General features: G+C 43.4%; 1 protein-coding gene and 1 pseudogene across 4 annotated transcripts in view; both read left to right on the forward strand.

Annotated features, from left to right (window-relative positions):
- The window catches only part of Mtx3 (metaxin 3), a 173,750-nt gene that overhangs the window by 48,240 nt on the left and 106,801 nt on the right, over positions 1–18,709 (forward strand). The window lies entirely within an intron of this gene.
- LOC110561299 (uncharacterized protein C14orf119 homolog) lies at positions 1,616–2,039 on the forward strand (annotated as a pseudogene).

The following is an 18,709-nucleotide window of genomic DNA, read 5'->3' on the forward strand; positions in this document are numbered from 1 at the left end:
ATGCAAAATCGCAAGAGGTTTATTTTAACCATTGTGCAATGGGGTCACCCCTGCAGGTCAGCAAAGAGTGGCCCTGGGAGACAAAGGCCTTGTGTTTTTAAAGGACAAAGCACGGGGATATTTAGGGGAAACAGTCTTGGCAATTCAGGATTTGATGAGGAAGCTAATTGGTAAGATAATTGGTGAGTCTTAGGTGCTCAAGCTTGGCCAGTCCTGCCAAGTATGGACGCAGCTGCAATTAAAGGTGGGGGTGGTTAGCTCATCCTTGAAGATCGGGGCTACGGGCTTTTGGCTGGAGGTCAGGAGCTACTCAGAAGAATGATTGAGGCCATCTGGGTTGGTTGCTAAGAAACACTACCTCAAAGACAAGGGTCTGGTCGTTCTTTTTGCTGAGTGAAGGTCATTGCTTGCTCACTTTTTTACATCTGCCCTCACAGATGGCCAGGGTCACATTCCTCTGTTCTCTGGAAAGGTACTAAGAGGCTTTCACTTAACCTGGGCCTAAAACTCAAAAATATAGGCTTTAGAAGACATATAGGTTACAGAGTTAGTCTGATCCTTTCAGTGCTTAGATACTAAGGTGGGAAGCAGCTGGGGGCTTATGCTAATCAGGAAAAAAAAAAAAAAGAAACTTGTCCCTATCCCAGTCTGCTGAGGGCTGATTTAACAGCACATTGAGGCTGCAGTCAGGACAAACATCCACTCCCTCTCTCTTCCCTAAACCCCATTTTCAGGTCAGACTTATCAGACATTTACTTTGCTTAAAAGTGGAAACCGTTCCAGGGTTGTTTTTTTCCTAACAAGTAACCTGGAATTAAGCACTTGTGATTGGCAGTCTTCCCACCCTACTCAGGCTCAGATTGTCTTATTTTAAGCCCCTAATTTGCTCCTCTGGAGGCCAGAAGGGATGAAACTCGGGTGAATTTGATGTTCAGTTTTTCCGTCAATATTCTAAGTGGTGCAGGACTGAGGCAGGGCATGTGTAAGTGCAGGCTTTGGGCACAGGACAGAGGTCATGGGCTCAGGCTGGCACCGGTGGGACAAGGCCATGCTGCCACTCAAGGGGTCAGCAATAGCAGTCACTAAGTTGTCTGGGATGATAGGGGTGAGAGGATGTGACAGCTATCTGTAAAGTGCACCCTATTCCTGGAAGTGGAATAGGGTGGAGAAAATAGTGCTTACAGGAAGTGGTCGGAGGGCTCAGTAGATAAGCTGTCTAAGGGTGATAGGAAATACTGGGGTTATTACAAGTCTTTTCAAGAAGTTGGGATGGGTTGCTGTTTGCCTGAGCAGAGAAGGAAGAACCGCTGACACCAATAGAAAATGAGGCCAAAGGCTGCTACTACGATTCACTCTTCCCCCAGAGCTGTTCATTATCCCCTGTCCAACACATCTTTCATTGAGCTGAATGTCCAGTTGTCCAGACTTGAGGAATCGTGGTGGGTAGAGAGCAGAACGGAAGGAAGTCCCCAGAACGGCTACAAATGCAGTGCTGGGATCCACTGGGAAGGGGTCTGCTTAGGGCTTTCAGGAAACATGGAAGAGACTAGGGGAGTGGAATTGTTGCTGCAGGACTTTTGCAGCCTCTGGGTACCTTGGGAGAAGAAAAGAGAGGATGCTACTAGAATCGTCTTCCTCATCAATGCTGTCGTTCTTCTCTTCTGTGTGACCTTTAGTGCCAGATGACATTGCCAGTTTGTCCCTCCTCTGATATCTTACATCACTTCCTAGGAGATGAAGTGTATTTTCCACTGGTTTGCCAGTTGGTCAGGTCTCCAGCGGGAATGTTTTCTACAAGACCTGGGGTGGCAGTGCCAGGAAAGCTACAGCCACTGCTGGATGGTCTGGAGCAGCTCAGTGTATGTGAGACAAATCGACCCCCTTGTATCTTCAGGTGTCAGCTACGTCCTTGGAATCAGTGGTTTCGAGGCTGGGCTGAGCAGGAGCACAGTGAGTTTGTCAGGCTGGTGGAAGACAGTGAGCCAGATTTCGTGGCAAAGTTTTACAAAGCAGTGGCTGCTACTGCTGGTGTAGACTGACAGGCATTCAGATCAAGAAGAGTGTGATCAAGCCAAGGTGTAATTGCAGTGAAGACGCAGTACAAGCGTGTCCCTTAAAGCTTTGCCCGGACTGTCAGGCCAGTGGGCAGTGCTGCAGATTTTTATTCCAGCACCCACGAGGCAATGGCAGCCTGGTCTGCATAGCATGTCCCAGGCCAGCCAGTGCTACAGAGTGAGACCCCGCCTTAAAAAAGAAAGAGCTCATGCCTGAACTTCATGATGAGTACTAGCTCTGTTTTTAACTTAGCAGCATGTCATCTGGCTTCCATAGATGTGATCCATTTAAACAAACTTGATTATGTCAGGCAGCTGCTTCATTTACAGGAGATACCTAAATCTCAAGAATAGCCGCTTTTGTTACTATAACTAAGAAGAGCCTATATCTGGTAATTCAAGCCTACTGTTGACCCAGGTGTGGCTGGTTGACCACATTTACCCAACTCTAGCATAATTATGTGCCTTCCCAACCATTGGATGATTTCCCAGTAGTGATTTAATAAAATTAAGAAAAAAAAAAGTGCACCACAGAACACACTATTACAGGGGACAGACTAGCAAATGAGATTCATATGGGCTTGCCTCCTTTGAAAATAAAAAGCACAGAGTGGGAGGTGGGGGTGGGGTGGGGTGGATTGTGATATTGGAGTTAACACCGTGGCTTATGATGTTATGACCTTCAACTTTCTTGTGCTCCAGGGTGCCTTTTGTGCCTTCAGGGCTGTCAGAAGGGGATGGAAGGGCTGGGTCCCAGGAGTGGAAGACATGTTGAGGGCTGTGATCCAGTCAGCCAGCTCTGTGCGCCCAACTCAGCAGCTGTAGAACACAATGCTATAGAGGCCAGACTTGATTCCTACCTAAAACCACAGTTGAGCAGAAGAGCAGACACCTGGGAGGCAGTGATAGCACAGGACAGCCCATGGGGACGCGCTGGAAGTACCACCTCTCCCTCACCTGCACCAGCCTCGGTGGGCAGGGCTTTAAAATGTGATGAAAGTAAATGACTCCTAGCCTGCAACCTGGGTGAGGTTAACAGCTGTCAAGTGCAGCATGCCTCTGCAATGCAGAACATCTGGGAGGAGCTGGGGTGTGTGAGGCTAAAGCAGAGTGTGCATGGTCTTCACACCACACATAAGTCACTATGGACCACCAGCCTCTGAGGGCAGAAGTAATGCTGTTGTCATTTCTCAGTACCTAGAGTAATGGGAGTACCCAAAGCCACTATCTCTCCTTATTTTAGCAAGATTCAGCTGGGCACTTGTGGACACTCTGTCCCAGCCTCCTTGGCAGCTGGAGGAAGCCATGTGGTCCAGCTCTGCCAGCTGGGGGAGAAGATGATGCAGAACATTTCTACCCACACCCTGGATGGGGCAGCTGCCCCCCTTCTGCAGCCCTTTCAGCTCCCTCCTGCTGCAGAGGACAGAGGAAACAGAGCAACAGCAAAAAGGGAATCTGGGTCCCTACATGTCCTTGAGAGGAGACTCACCTTCCACCCTTGACAACTCCCTCTGAAGGCACACTTGCAGGAAGGACTAGAACCTGCTGTGTTTGGACCATAGTGTTTGAGGGTCTCTTTAGTAAACCTCCTTACCTTACACCCTGTTTTACACTAGCACTCAGCATGGATGCCCACTATTATGTTACAGAGGAAATGTCAATGAATGGCATTGAAAAGAAATGAAGACTTCTCAAAGGAGAAAGGTGAAAGGCTATATCTAGGGAACTAGTTATTATCAAACTGAAAGGCATGAGGAGAAATGGAAAAAAGCTTAAGACTTCAGATGTGGTGGGAGCCTGCTGGGTCGTTCATCTGAAATGGGGAACCCCCTGGGGCTGGCTATTGGCTCCCATTTGGCCTTCTTGTAGGACCTACGGATCTAGGGAAAGAGTCAGCAAAGTTATTAGTTGCTATTAGCTGAGTCTTGGACATATGGGGTTAGCGGTTATGAGAGTTAATGCTGAGCTTCCTGGATTGTTAGCAAGTTTAGCAATCTGACTCTTTGCAAGGTCTATACATAACAGGCTACATTCTTAGACTCTTCGTTGTAGGTCAGAGGCTGGTGTCCTGGGCAGGTCACTGCAGGCCATGGATCTGTGTGGAGTTACATTTTGGTGTGTGATCTTGTCCAGTTGTGGAGTAAATCCTGTGGCTAATGCGAACAGCTCTATCACAGGGGAATATAACAGTGATGGGGGCCATGTTTCAAGGCAGTCTTAACTAGCACAGAATCCTGGCTTCCATTCATTCCGATGGAGACAAAGAGTGCACAGTGGCAGAATGGAGGCCCCTTGAGCTACTGTGGCCCAAGCTGACAGTTGAAAGGACTTAGGTGATGCTCACAGCTAAAGACCAGGACTTGAGTGGATCCAGACCTTTGCTTAAAAGAAAGTGGATAGCGTGCTCAGTGCCCTGCATACCATAGAGATTAAGTGAAGGGACTGCTCCAAGCTACCTTCCCCAGCGCCTAGGAAGCCCTGAAGCATATGGTGGATTTGACAGGGCAGCGGTCAGTCAAAAGGCTTATTTTCTTAGTGTGAAGCCACTTGTGAGCAGGACCAAATACAGAGGAGGCCACTGATTGTCCACAGATGTCTGAATAGTACCCAGCTGGCAGGCCCTGGCTCCCTTTTAAATCTGGTTTCCATTCCAGTGGCATGTGGGCCAGGAACTCTTTGGGAAATGGAGCTGAGAGCTGGACTTGGGCTGCCTTCCTGATTGGGTAACACCTCTCCTCCTTAGTGGCAGACACCCCAGCTCCTGTGCCTTAGTTTCCAAGAATGCTGGGTGTCTGTCTCAGCTGGAGACAAGGGCTTCCTTATGCTTTGTTTTCTTGGTACTTATTCACAACCCCTTCACCCTGCTCCAGTCAAGCAGGCCCTTCCTTCCAAGGCTCTCTTGGGGCCCCAAGAACTTCAGGCAATCTCAATAAAGTCTGGATTTTTCACATCTAGGACATGCCCAAATAAGGAGCTGGCTGTCTCACAGCATGCTCTCGAATTTCCTGAATGCAGGGTTTCCAAAAGGGAATCCTGCCCTCATCCCTCAGCCCTTCCCATTGCCTCTGCAAGCATTACCACTCACACAAGCAGATCAGGGCCTAAACGATTCTTGATTGTCTTTTCCCTCACTTTAAAACAAAAAAGAAAACCAAAACAAAAAACAAGAAAACAAAAAAACAAAACTGGGAACACTTGTAGAAGTTACACTGAATCTCCTCCTCATAAAAAACATGGAAGAGAGGTACTTGTTCCCACCTGCATTGTCAGTGAAAGAACCAGGCTTGACCCCCACCTCCATCCCAAAAGCCCGCAGTCCCAGAACTAGGCCATAGGTCACCAGTTCCAGAAAGAAGACAATGGAGTCCCCTACCCAAGGAATAGTCTGGAGAAAACCCCGTAATATTGAACCATCACCCCTAGCAATGACTAATTAGTATTCAGGTGTTCTTTATAATAGGATGAGTAAAAAAATATGGTTTGGCTTGGCCTTCCAGGAAAACAATTTCCTCCCAATATTTGCTAAATGACACCTGATATTTGCTAAATGTCAATCAACGATAAAACTTAATTTCCCAAACCTCACTGTAAACCAATAAAACCCTCCTCTGCCTGAGCTCTCAGGGCTCTACACCCTACACCGGCTGCACTGCATTGTATGACAGTGTGGGTTTGAGCTTGTAGTAAAAGCCCCTACTTCGTTTGCATCAGAATCAGTTCCTTGGTGGTCTTTGGGGTCCTTGAGACTTGGGCATAACAGTCATCATTTCTTGCAACTGAGAGTACCAGGCCTGACCCTCCCCCCCATCAAAAAAAGTCATCAGTCCCAGGAATTAGGCCATAGGTCACCAATTCCAGGAACAAGGCCCTAAAATTTCCTACCCAAGGAAAAGCCTGAGGATAACCACAAGAACGGGTCTCAGGGTGGGGCATCTGTGTTGGGCAGCCCACCAATCTTGTAGCACAGAAAATACCTAACATTCCTGAGGTCGATAGATAGCTCACTCAATGTTAGTTATGTTAGTTAGCCAATCACTTTGCAACAAGCTTGCCCTTGCTGAATGTCACCCAGTCCTGTAATTACTAAGCTGAAATTCCTGGTCCTTGCTCAAAACTCAATAAAAACTCTGCCATGCAGCTGCTCAGGGCTCGCCTCTCTGACCCACTGTGTTGGTGAAGGTGGAGAGACCAAGCTTAAGCCTGAATAAAGCTCTTTGCTTTTGCCTACATGGTTTGGCTCCTGGTGGTCTTTGGAGACACTAAGATCTGGCATAACACAACAACCTCTAGTTCACATCACCCACACTGTTATGCCTAGATTGAAAGACCCTAAGAGACCACCAGGAATTGAGTCCACTGCAAAACACATGAGGATCTTTTTATTACAAGCTTGGGCCCACACCCTCACCAACACAGCGGATGAGAGCAGAGAACCTTGTGCTCAGGGTAGGTGGTTGATTTAAAGATTCCAGTCCCTCCCAGGGCACCCAAATCAGGGAAATTCCTGCCTGGCAAGAGTCTATTGGTTGAAACACAAAAGGGGATGTTGCATTTTTAAACCAATTGGCTATAGGAAGGTCCCCAAACTGGCTTCCTTTGTTTGACTGTCCTACAGGAGAGGGGCAATGGGCCAGTTTCCTAGCAACTGTATCTCTAGTGGGCAGGAAAAGAATGCTGTAGGGCTAGTTCCTCCTTGCAGGTGGCTGGGCATGTCTCCATCTGTCTGGCTTTTGTTCAGGCTTGTGCTTTAAACTTTAATTCAATAACCCAAAAACCTAATTTTTAATTCTTTGGTCTCTCACACACTTCCTCTCTATGATCCCAAGAATGAGATTTTTCCTCCCTTTGAGACAAGTTTCCACTATATGGTCTTGGCTGGACTGGAACTCACAGAGCTCACCTGCCCCTGCTTTCTAAGTGTTGGAATTAAAAGCTTGTATCACCACACATGCTGAAGAACAAGATTCTGAAATCGTTTCCTATTCAGCATACAATTTTTATGCCCAAATCACAAGACCCCAAAAGACCACCACCAGGAGTCGAGTCAATTGCAAAACACATGAGGATCTTTTTAATTGTATACACGTTTGAACACAGGACACAACTCCCTTGTGGAAACAGAAGAGGAATGCGGCCCTGCAGTCTAGGGAAGCAAGGTTTTTATGGGGCAAAACCACAAGTAGGGACTTACATGCTTTTGGGTTACATGATTGGGTAAGGGAAACTGACTTTTGAAATGATTGATCCACTTTAGGCGCTAAGACTACAAACTGTTCTGGCCTGGTCTTATGGGCTGGTTTCCTAGCAACCGTATAATTAGTGGGCAGGAAAGAATGCATTAAGGCTAGGTCTTCCACTCAGGGCATTAAGGCTAGTTCTTCCCCGAAGGTGGCTGGACATATGTTCACTGGCTAGCCTTAGTTCAGGCTTTAAACTTTAAAATAATACCCACTGATTTTTAATCCTTGGTCTCTCACAATGTCAGTGCTCTACCCCCATCACAGAGCCCTTCTTTCTCTGCCCATTCACTGCTCTACCCCATCACAGACCCCTTCTTTCTCTGCCCACTCACTGCTCTACCCCATCACAGAGCCCTTCTCCCTCTGCTCATTCAGGATGTTTTTTTCAAAAAGTCAACCCCTTTCTCTTTCTCTCAGGATCTTCTTGTTCTGGAATGTTCTTACCTTTCCCAAAACTGGTTTTTAATTGTTCAATATTTTATTTTAAATGTTCTCTTCTCAGAGATGTCCCCAGTCACTGTGTTCAAATGCCTCCTCTTGCCCCTTCCCCTTCAGAGTGTCTTCTTCCCATGGCAGGCTAGTTGTGTGATTGTTTGCTTATTATCCATAGGCAAATCTGAGCTGTAAGGGCCCGATCACTGTTGTAATTTTAGTGCTTGGCACAGAGTAAATTTTAGAAATAGTTATTAAATTGATGACTACATGGATGGATAATATTCTGGGTATTAGTATTATAGTATCATCATAGGAGACCAGACCAAATGCTTCAAAAGTCACTTAGGGGAAGCAAGCTGACCTTAGTCCACAAACTCAGATAAGAGTCAATTCATTAGGTTTAATTTGATATTCATGGAATGCCCACAACATGGAGGTACATCTATGGGACAGACATGGAGCTTAGAGAAAGAGTGGTGCTAGGAAGTGAATTATGCGAATACATAGAGGACACGGTAATATATAGTTAAGCTAGGAGATGTAGAGGAACTGATGGAGCATATCAAAGGATCAGCAGGATGTGTTCTGGGATATTTGGGAACAGGCTTCCTGCCTGAACATGGTGGGGCCCCATTTCTCCCCACTTGAGTTGGAAACTGGAGAACTGTGAAAAGCTGATTCTCCAAAGAAGAGCTACAAGGCATTCAGTACCTAATGTTAACCCGGCATTGTTCTAGACACTTCTCATAGCAGACACCTGCCAGGTGAGCACAATTAGCACCTGAGAGCAGACGAGCAAACTGTCCCTGTAAGTGCTATCCCTCTAAACCAGTTCAGATCCATGAACTGATTCTCTGGCCTGGACTGGGCTGGAGTCCAGTGCAGGAGAATTAGTGCAGGAGTGTATGGACAGCAGCAGCAGCTGAAGGAAGAATTAAGCAAGGGAGGAGGAACTAAACAGCAAGGGGAATAGATCAGATGGTGGCTTCAGCTGACACCACTGGAGCTGGGGGCCATCACCAGAGCTGTTCTAAATTGAAGCTAGGAGGCTCAGCTTTGCAGTTTGACACCCATTACAGCAGAAACATGTTGAGGGGCTTGAGGCAGCTGATTGCATTGCATCCACAGTCAGACAGCAGAGAAGATAGATGCCAGTGCCTGGCTTGCTTCTTCCTTTTTATTTGGGGGTTAAAGTGGGTCTTCCCTCCTCAATTAACCTAGTCTCAAAAAAATCCATCATAGACATGCCAAAGGACACTCTAAATTTATAGCTTTAGTCTAGGCCTCTCTCATGTCTTTCAGACTCATAAGTAATTGTGTTTAGCATCTTCACTTAATAGTTCCCCAAGTAAACCCCAGATTCCCTGTCATTCCTTGCAAGCAATTCCCCTATCTTTCCTCTCCTCGGTTACTCAAGCCAACCTCCTTGGAGTCATTCTTTGTCATTTGTTTTCTCCAATGTCTTATTTAATCCATGAGGATGTTCTTTAAAATCTGTCTCACAGCAGCTGCCATGTCACTCAAGCCACTGTAAATGTCCAATTACCCCCTCCAGTGCCTCCATCAACTACCTCCTGCCACTGTCAGGCCACCATTCCCTCTAGGGAGGTGGACGCCCAGTCCATGGCTGATCCACGTTTCTTCTGCCGTCGGAGTCTTGCATGCAGTCCTCCTGAATATCTGTACAGTTTATTGCTTCACCTCTTTCTAGTCTTTGCCCAGAGTCACCCTGAACACATCATTTGAGTTGCTCTCTCCTCACACCTCACTCCATTCTATCCCTAGCACCCATCACCTTCAAACACACTGTATTTGAATAATTTCCCATTTATGCTTGCTCTCCTTCCTACTCCCACACTAAGGCACACACTTCACAAAAGCACAGACATTTTCTATTCATCATTGTCCCTCGGATTCTAGAACAGTGCCTGGCATATAGCATGCACCTGTAAATATTTGTTAATGGATTTAGCAAAGTCAAGAGAGGAGGTTCAGGAGTAGCTCTGACTTATTCCCAAAGTGGGTCCTCATCACAACCCCACACTCCTCCTTTCTTGTCGAATCAACAACCCCTTTGAGGTAGATGCGAGCCCAGCGAGAGGCCACAGGCAAAGGCTGCCACTGCACAAGACCCCATGACATGGCTGGCTGGGCCTATCTGTCAGATGTGACTCAGACCCAGCTTTGCTGCTGGACTAAGATCAAGGACGCGAGGTCCAGGGATGCAAGAAGGCCAGCTGCATGGTGACTGGAAGGTGACGGTTTCAGGGCTTCTGGGTCAGGTGTGACTTTCTGTGATTACAGGCTTTCTATACTTGTCAGGCTCATTGCTGAGGCAGAGAAACCTGAGCCACATACTTACCCAACAGCTGCTGGTCTTTCAACAAACAGGGTCTGCTTCTCTGTCAGGGCTTCTCAGTTTAAAGGAATTCTAGGATAAAAGAGTTTGACCACATTTAATTTAATGAGAATAGAATGCACGCGGGCACTTCATTATTTTTAAAATGCTTCTTGTTCTTGGTTTTTTGTTGTTGTCATCATCATTTTAACCTAGAGCAGAGCCAACATAGAACAAGAGAAAGGACTATGGTCTTGGAATTATAAACCCCAAACCAGGCTACCCTTGAGCTCTCACTAGGCAGTCTCCCAACTTTGAGGTAAGTATTCGTTCTGTCTACCTTTCACTTCCTGCTGCAGAGGGAGGAATGTTAGGACCAGTTCCTGATGGTGAGCTCCACTTCATACTGTTTGCTTGGACCTCCGTGGATTTAAACAATGGAATTCTAATAGCTATAGATAAAGCTTGAGGTCTCCTTTTCTATAGTCCACATCAATCCCTGTTGTATTCTCCTGGCCAGACTCTCCCTTCTATTTCCTCTGCCTGGTCTTGACAGTAGCAGAGTTTTCTTTCCAGAAATAGCAGTTGTGATGGTGAATCTTTAGTCAACTTGACAGTTTAGAATCATCTAGGAGATGAGGTCAGTGTCAACCTGCTTTGGATTTTATAGTTCCAGGACTGGAGTCCTTTCCTTTGCCTAGGGCTCCGGCTCTAGATTTTTAAATCTACAACCCCTGGGTGACTCTGAGGCTTAATCAAAGTCTATCCTGAATATGAATGGCTTCACACCATGCTTAGGGCTCAGCTGGGATAAAGGAAGAAAAAAACAAGGAGCTTTGCAGCCTGTTCCCAGCTCTGCTTCATGTCTGTACCTACACTGTGGATGGCCCTGTCACTAGCCTGCTGCTCTACCAGGACAGACTGCACCTTTTTGAAACAGCCAAAATTAATCCTTCCTCGCTCAAGATGTCTTTCTCAGCTGTCTGAACTCAGTGATGAGAAAAATAACTATGACGAAAATCCAATGATTCTGATAAGTGGCTCTTGAATTAACTGTACCCAGTAGATGACCATGGGGGAGATAAGAAACTGCTTTCCAACCAAGACTGGAGGGTCAGTATGGCTATGCAACAGATATAAGTTGAATTTCTTATATGTTCAGCTCTATTAAATGTGATGTATTTTGTTTTTTAAAGATTGAACTTTCTTTGGCAAGGTTTCTGATTTCAGAAGAATTTTTTACCAATAATGTAAAGGACTTGGAAGCTTGGTTGAGTGAGGGTGCCAGCTGATTCAAATATGCCCCTCCCTTAAGACATGCACAGAGCACTAGATACAGTATTAATATCAAGTACTAAAAATGAACTGTGCGGATGGGTACAATTCCTTCTTTTGTCAGAAACAGAGAAATAAAAACAAACACCAGGTCTGGAGAGATCCCTCAGTGGAGAAGAGGACTTGCTGCCTAGAGTGAGGACCTGAGTTTGAATCCCAGCTGTGCATGTCTGCAGCCCCTGCTCTGCGGGGAGCAGAGGAAGAAGGACCACTGGAGCTTGATGGCCACAAGCCCAGCTCCAGGAGCACTGAGAGACCCTGACTCAAAGGAATAAAGTGGAGACTAGCAGGCAGAGTGCCTCTGCTCACCTACAGACATGTAGCCACATACACATATGCACACTGTATGCACACATATCGTGCATATAGACCTGTATACAAAAATAGCACCATTCACATGAGTTGGGGTGGAATTAGATGGCCCCTTAGGATGGCAGATGTGGTCTAAGGCCTTTTGGGGGATGCTGGGTTCTAGGTGAAGCCTTTGAGCAAGGTTCAAGATAACCCAAAGAGGAACCCTCTGCTGAAATGATTAAAGCAATACGGATTGAAAGCAAAGTGATTAAATGAAAAGAAGAAACAGAACAATACAATAAAAAGACTAAATGTTGAAAAAAAAAACACAACAGAGCTTTGCTTTGTCTTCTGCCATATAAAGTTTAAGCCCCCAACATCTGTAAACCAGAGCATGAAAGGTTAAGTCTGCCTTTCCTGTATTTTATTTAGGACTTAGCTACAGCACACAGGGATGAAATATGAGGCCAGCCTTTTTTTAGAGGGGCCAATTCATTCGGCCCTATTCTGGTCATCAATGTGGTCTGTAGATATACAGATGGGAATGGCTGGGTGATTTCCTAAGATGGAAAGGGAGGTGGGGGTGGGGCAGCCAGACTCCTGGAAGGTAGGCAATGGATAAGTGGCAAAGCCTGAGGTAAGCACCCTAGGGTCGTCAATCTCAAGATCTTCTGTACCATTGATAGCTACTTAATTGGCTATGAAAAATAGGCTCACAGACATTGGTGGTGTCAAAAAACACAAACCTGTGGTAAGGACAAGTCCAAGCACCTCTTGTACACCATGGTGACTAAAATTAAACTCTATCTAGTACATACTTGAAAGTTGCTGAGTAAATTTTAAGCATTGCTGCTATCCCCTTTTGCACATTGCCTCACAGAAGATAAGTGTGGGAGGGGGTACATACTTTAGTTTATTTCAGCATTTCAAAATGGACACATATTTCAAAACATGTTATATACCATGAATCTATTCAATTTCTTTTCCATGCAGGAGCTCAAACCTCCAACTCTAAATTATCATCTTTCTTTTTTTTAAACCTGTTTCTTATAACATTTTATTTTTATTAATTACAGTTTATTTCCTTTGTATCCCACCTGTAATTCCCTCCCTCTTCCCCTTCCAATCTCACCCTCTGTCCCTCTTCTCCACCCATGCCTCTTCCCCAGTCCACTGATAGGGAAGGTCCTCCTCCACTTTCATTTGATCCTAGTCTATCAGGTCTCATCAGGAGTGGCTGCATTGTCTTCCTCTGTGGCCTGGTAAGACTGCACTCCCCTGAGGAGGAGGTAATAAAAGAGCAAGCCAATCAGTTTATGTCAAAGGCCATCCCTGTTCACATTATTAGGGAGCCCACTTGGACCCTGAGCTGCCATGGGCTACCTCTGTACAGGGGTTCTATATTATCTCCATGGTTGGAGTATCATGGCTGGAGTATCATGGTTGGAGTATCACTCTCAGAAAACAACCCTGTGTCCAGATTTTTTGGTTCTGTTGCTCTCCTTGTGGGGCTCCTGTCCCCTCCAGGTCTTTCTATCTCCCCCTTCTTTCGTAAGATTCCCTGCACTCTGCCCAAAGTTGGGCTATGAGTCTCAGCATATGCTTTGATACCCTGCTGGGTAGAGTCTTTCAGAGGCCATCTGTGGTATGCTCCTGTCCTGTTCTGTTTTCCCCCTCTTCTTATGTCCATCCTCTTTGCCTTTCTGAATGAGGATTGAGCATCTTACCCAGAGTCCTCCTTCTTGATTAGCTTTTTTAGGTGTACAGATTTTAGTATGTTTATGCTATATTATAGGTCTAATATCCACTTATGAGTGAGTATATACCCTGTGTGTCTTTCTGCTTCTGGAAAACCTCACTCAGGATGATCTTTTCTAGGTCCCACCATTTGCCTGCAAAATTCATGATTTCCTTGTTTTTAATTGCTGAGTAGTATTCTATTGTGTAAATGTACCACAATTTCTGTATCCATTCCTCAAATGAGGGACATCTGGGTTATTTCCAGCTTCTGGCTATTACAAATAAAGCTGCTATGAACATGGTTGAGCAAATGTCCTTGTTGTATACTTGAGCATATTTTAGATATATGCCTAAGAGTGGTATAGCAGGATCTTAAGGAACCACTATTCCTAATTAGTGGTTTGTCTGTCCTAATGTGGATTGTCTGAGAAAGTGCCAGATTGATTTCCAAAGTGGTTGCACAAGTTAACTTTTCCACCAGCAGTGGAGGAGGGTTCCCTTTTCTCCACATCCTCTCCAGCATGTGTTGTTACTTGAGTTTTTGATCTTAGCCATTCTGATGGGTGTAAGGTGAAATCTCAGGGTGGTTTTGTTTTGCATTTCCCTGATGACTAAGGATGTTGAGCATTTCTTTTCTTTTTTTTTTAAATAATTCAAATACAAGGACTACTTTTTTTTCTTAAGATTTATTTATTTATTATTTATAGTGTTCTGCCTGCACACCAGAAGAGGGCACCAGATCTCACTATCGATGGTTACAAGCTACCATGTGGTTGCTGGGAATTGAACTCAGGACCTTTGGAAGAGCAGCCAGTGTTCTTAACCTCTGAGCCATCTCTCCAGCCCTGTTGAGCATTTCTTTAAATTTCTCTGCCATTCGATATTCCTCTGTTGAGAATTCTCTGTTTAGCTCTGAATCCATTTTTTAATTGAATTATTTGATTTTTTGCTGTTTAACTTCTTGAGTTCTTTATATATTCTGGATATTAGCCCTCTGTCAGATACAGGGTTGGTAAAGATCCTTTCCCAGTCTGTAGGCTGTCATTTTGTTCTGGCAACAGTCTCCTTTGCTTGACAGGTTTTCAGTTTCATGAGGTCCCATTTATTGATTGTTGATCTTACAGTCTGTGCTATTGTTGTTCTGTCAAGAAAGTTGTCTCCTGTGCCAATGAGTTCAAGGCTCTTCCCCACTTTTTCTTCTAAGAGGTTTAGTGTGTCTGGTTTCATGTTGAGATCTTTGATCCACTTGGACTTTAGTTTTGTGCAGGGTGATAAGAATGAATCTATTTGAATTTTTCTACATGTAGACATCCAGTTAGACCAATACCATTTGTTGAAGATGCTATCTTTTTTCCATTGTATGGTTTTGGCATCCTTGTCAAAAATCAGGTGTCCATAAGTGTGTGGGTTTATTTCAGGGTCTTCTATTCAATTCCATTGATCCACCAGTCAGTTTCTATGCCAGTACCATGCAGTTTAAAATACTGTTGCTCTTGAGATCAGAAGATAACTCCAGAAGATCTTTTATTGTAGAGGATTGTTTTAGCAATTCTGGGTTTCTTGTTATTCCATATGAAGCTGAGAATTTTTTTCAATGTCTGTAAAGAATTATGTTGGTAATTTGATGGGAATTGCACTGAATCTGTAGATTGCTTTTGTTAAGATGGCCATTTTTACTATGTTAATCCTGCCAAGCCATGAGCATGGGAGATCTTTCCATTTTTCTGATATCTTCTTCTATTTCTTTCTTCAGAGACTGGAAATTTTTTCATACAAGTCTTTGACTTGCTTAGTTAGAGTCACCCCAAGGTACTTTATGTCCTTTGTGGCTATTATAAAGGGTGTTGTTTCCCTAATTTCTTTCTCAGCCCTTTTGTCTTTTGTATAGAGGAGGGCTACTGATTTTTTTTAAGTAATTTTGTATCTAGCCACTTTGCTGAAGGTGTTTATCAGCTGTAGGAGCTCCCTGGTAGAATTTTTGGGGTCACTCATGTATATTATTATATCATCTGCATATAGGGATACTTTGACTTCTTCCTTTCCAATTTGTATCCCCTTGATCTCCTTTAATTATCTTATTGCTCTAGCAAGGACTTCAGGAACTGTTGAAGAGATATGGAGAGTGGGCAGCCTTGCCTTGTCCCTGATTTCAGTGGGATTGATTTAAGTTTCTCTCTGTTTAGTTTGATGTTGGCTATAGGTTTCCTTTACTATGTTTAGGTAAGTGCCTTGTATCTCTGGTCTCTCCACGACTTTAAACATGAATGGGTGTTGGATTTTATCAAATGCTTTTTTGGCATCTAAGGAGATAAGCATGTAGTTTTTCTCCTTCAGTTTGTTTATATGGTGGATTACATTATGGATTTCCATATATTGAACCACCCCTGCATACCTGAGATGAAGCCTACTTGGTTATAGTGGATCATATCTTTGATGTGTTCTTGGATTCGGTTTGCAAGTATTTTCTTGAGTATTTTTGCATCAATGTTCATAAGGGAGATTGGCCTGAGATTCTCTTCCTTTGTTGGGTCTTTGTGAGGTTTAGGTACCAACGTGACTGTGGCTTCATAGAATGAGTTTGGTAGTGTTTCTGTTTCTATTTTGTGGAATAGTTTGAAGAGTATTGGTGTTAACTCTTCTTTGAAGGTCTGGTAGAATTTGACGCTGAAACCATCTGGTCCTGGGCTTTCTTTGGATGGGAGACTTTGATGACTTGCTTCTATTTCCTTAGGGGATATAGGATTATTTAATTGATTTACCTAGTCTTGATTCAGCTTTGGTAAGTGGAATCCATCTAGAAAATTGTCCATTTCATTTAGATTTTCAAATTTTGTGGCATATAGACTTTTGAAGTAAGTCCTAATTATTGTTGGATTTCCTCAGTGTCTGTTGTTATGTCCCCCTTTTCATTTCTGATTTTGTTAATGTGGATGGTGTCTGTCTGCCTTTTAGTTAGTTTGGCTAAGGGTTTGTCTATCCGGTTGATTTTCTCAAAGAACCAGCTCTTGGTTTTATTAATTCTTTGAATTATTTTATTTGTTTCTAATTTATTGATTTCAGCCCTGAGTTTGATATTGCTAGCTGTCTACTCCTCTTTGGTGTGTCTGCTTCTTTTTTTCCTAGGGCTTTTAAGTGAGCCATTAAGTTGCTTGCAATGAGATGTTTCAAATTTCTTTTTGAAGGCACTCAGTGCTATGAACTTTCCTCTTAGCACTGCTTTCATTGTGTCCCATAAGTTTGGGTATGTTGTGCCTTCATTTTCATTAAATTCTAGGAAGACTTTAATTTCCTTCTTTATTTCTTCCCTGACCCATCTGTCATTGAGTAGTGAGTTATTCAGTTTCCATGTGTGTGTAAGCTTTTTGCTATTTCTGTTGTTGTTGAGGTCCAGCTTTAGTCCATGGTGATCAGATAGGATACAAGGGATTATTTCAATCTTCTTGTATCTGTTGAGGGTTGCTTTGTGACCAACTATATGGTCTATTTTGGAGAAGGTTCCATGAGGTGCTGAGAAGAAGGTATATTCTTTTGTGTTTGAGTGAAAGGTTCTGTAGATGTCTGTTAGGTCCATTTGATTCATGACCTCTGTTAGAGCTATTGTTTCTTTGTTTAATTTATGTTTTGTTGACCTGTCCTTTGTTGAGAGAGGAGTGTTGAAGTCTCCCACTATTAATGTGTGGGGATCTATGTGTGGTTTAAGTTTTATTAACGTTTCATTTACAAATGTGGGTGCCCTTCTATTTCAGGCATAGATATTCAGGATTGTGATGTCTTCCTGGAGTAATTTTCCCTTTTTGAGTATGAAGTGTCCTTCCCCATCTCTTTTTATTAATTTTGGTTTAAAGTGTGTTTTATTAGTTATTAGAATGGCTACTCCTCTTGCTTCTTGGGTCCATTTGCTTGGAAAACTGTCTTTCAGTCCTTTACTCTCAGGTAATGTCTATCTTTGTGACTTAGGTGTGTTTCTTGTATACAACAGATTGCTGGGTCTTGTTCACACATCTATTCTGTTAGTCTGTGTCTTTTTATTGGAGAATTGAGTCCATTGATGTTGAGAGAGATTAATGACCATAGCTATTAGATCCTTTGATATTGATGTTGGCTGTGGTAGTGTGTTTGTGTGCTTGGCTACTTTTTGTTTTGCTGTAGTGAGGTTACTTATTTCCTGTGTTTTCTTGAAAGTAGTTAGTTTTCTTGGGTTGTATTTTTCCTTTTAGTATCTTCTATAATGCTGGATTTGTGTGTAGATATTGTTTAAATTTGTTTTGTCACTGAAAATGTTGTTTTCACTGTCTATGAGGACTGAAAGTTTTGCTGGGTATAAGTAGCCTAGGCTGACATCTGTGTTCTCTTAGGGTCTACATGATATCCGTCCAGGCCCTTCTGGCTTTCATAGTCTCTGTTGAGAAGTCAGGTGTGATTCTGTTGGGTTTGCCATTATATGTTACTTGGCCTTTTTCTCTTGCAGCTTTTAGTGTTTTTTCTTTGTTTTGTATACTTACTGTTTTGATTATTATGTGGTGGGAGGATTTTCTTTTCTGATCTAATTTATTAGGTGTTCTGTAGACCTCTCCTTTAAGTTGGGGAACTTTTCTTCTATAATTTTATTGAAATTATAGGCCTCTTGTATGCTTATAGGCCTTAGAGACAGGCATCTTCTTTTTCTTCTATTCCTATTATTCTTAGGTTTTGTCTTTTCATGTTGTCTTGGATTTCTTGGATGTTTTGTGTCAGGAAGTTTTTTAGATTTATTATTTTCTTTGATGGGTACATTGATTTCTTCAATTGTATCTTCCACACATGAGATCTCTTTTGTCTCTTGAAGTCTGTTGGTTATGCTTACCTCTGAAGTTTCTGTTTTCTTTCCTAAGTTCTTCTTCTCCATGATTTCCTTCATTTGTGTTTTCTTTAATTTTTCCAATTCTATCTTTAGATCTTGAAGCTTTTTGTTCATTTCCTTCACCTGTCTGACTGTGTTTTCCTGTTTTTCCTTCATTTCCTTCAGCTGTTTGTTTGAACATTCTTCCGTTTCTTTTATTTCTTTCAGTGATTTAATCATTTCCTCTCTGAAAGCCACAAACTGTTTGGCTGCATCTTTCTGTTATTTCTTTACAGATAGCTATAATCTGTTTGACTTTATCTTCCTCTAATTCTTTACGCATTTTTCTGTTTCCTCCATTAACCTCTTCATAAGCATAGATGTAAGGTCATCTTCTTGAATCTCACTTATGTTAGGGTATCCAGGGCTACCTGCCTCTGGTAACTGGGTTCTA

The sequence above is a fragment of the Meriones unguiculatus genome, chromosome 2 (assembly GCF_030254825.1).
Source record: "Meriones unguiculatus strain TT.TT164.6M chromosome 2, Bangor_MerUng_6.1, whole genome shotgun sequence".
NCBI classification, from domain to species: domain Eukaryota; kingdom Metazoa; phylum Chordata; class Mammalia; order Rodentia; family Muridae; genus Meriones; species Meriones unguiculatus.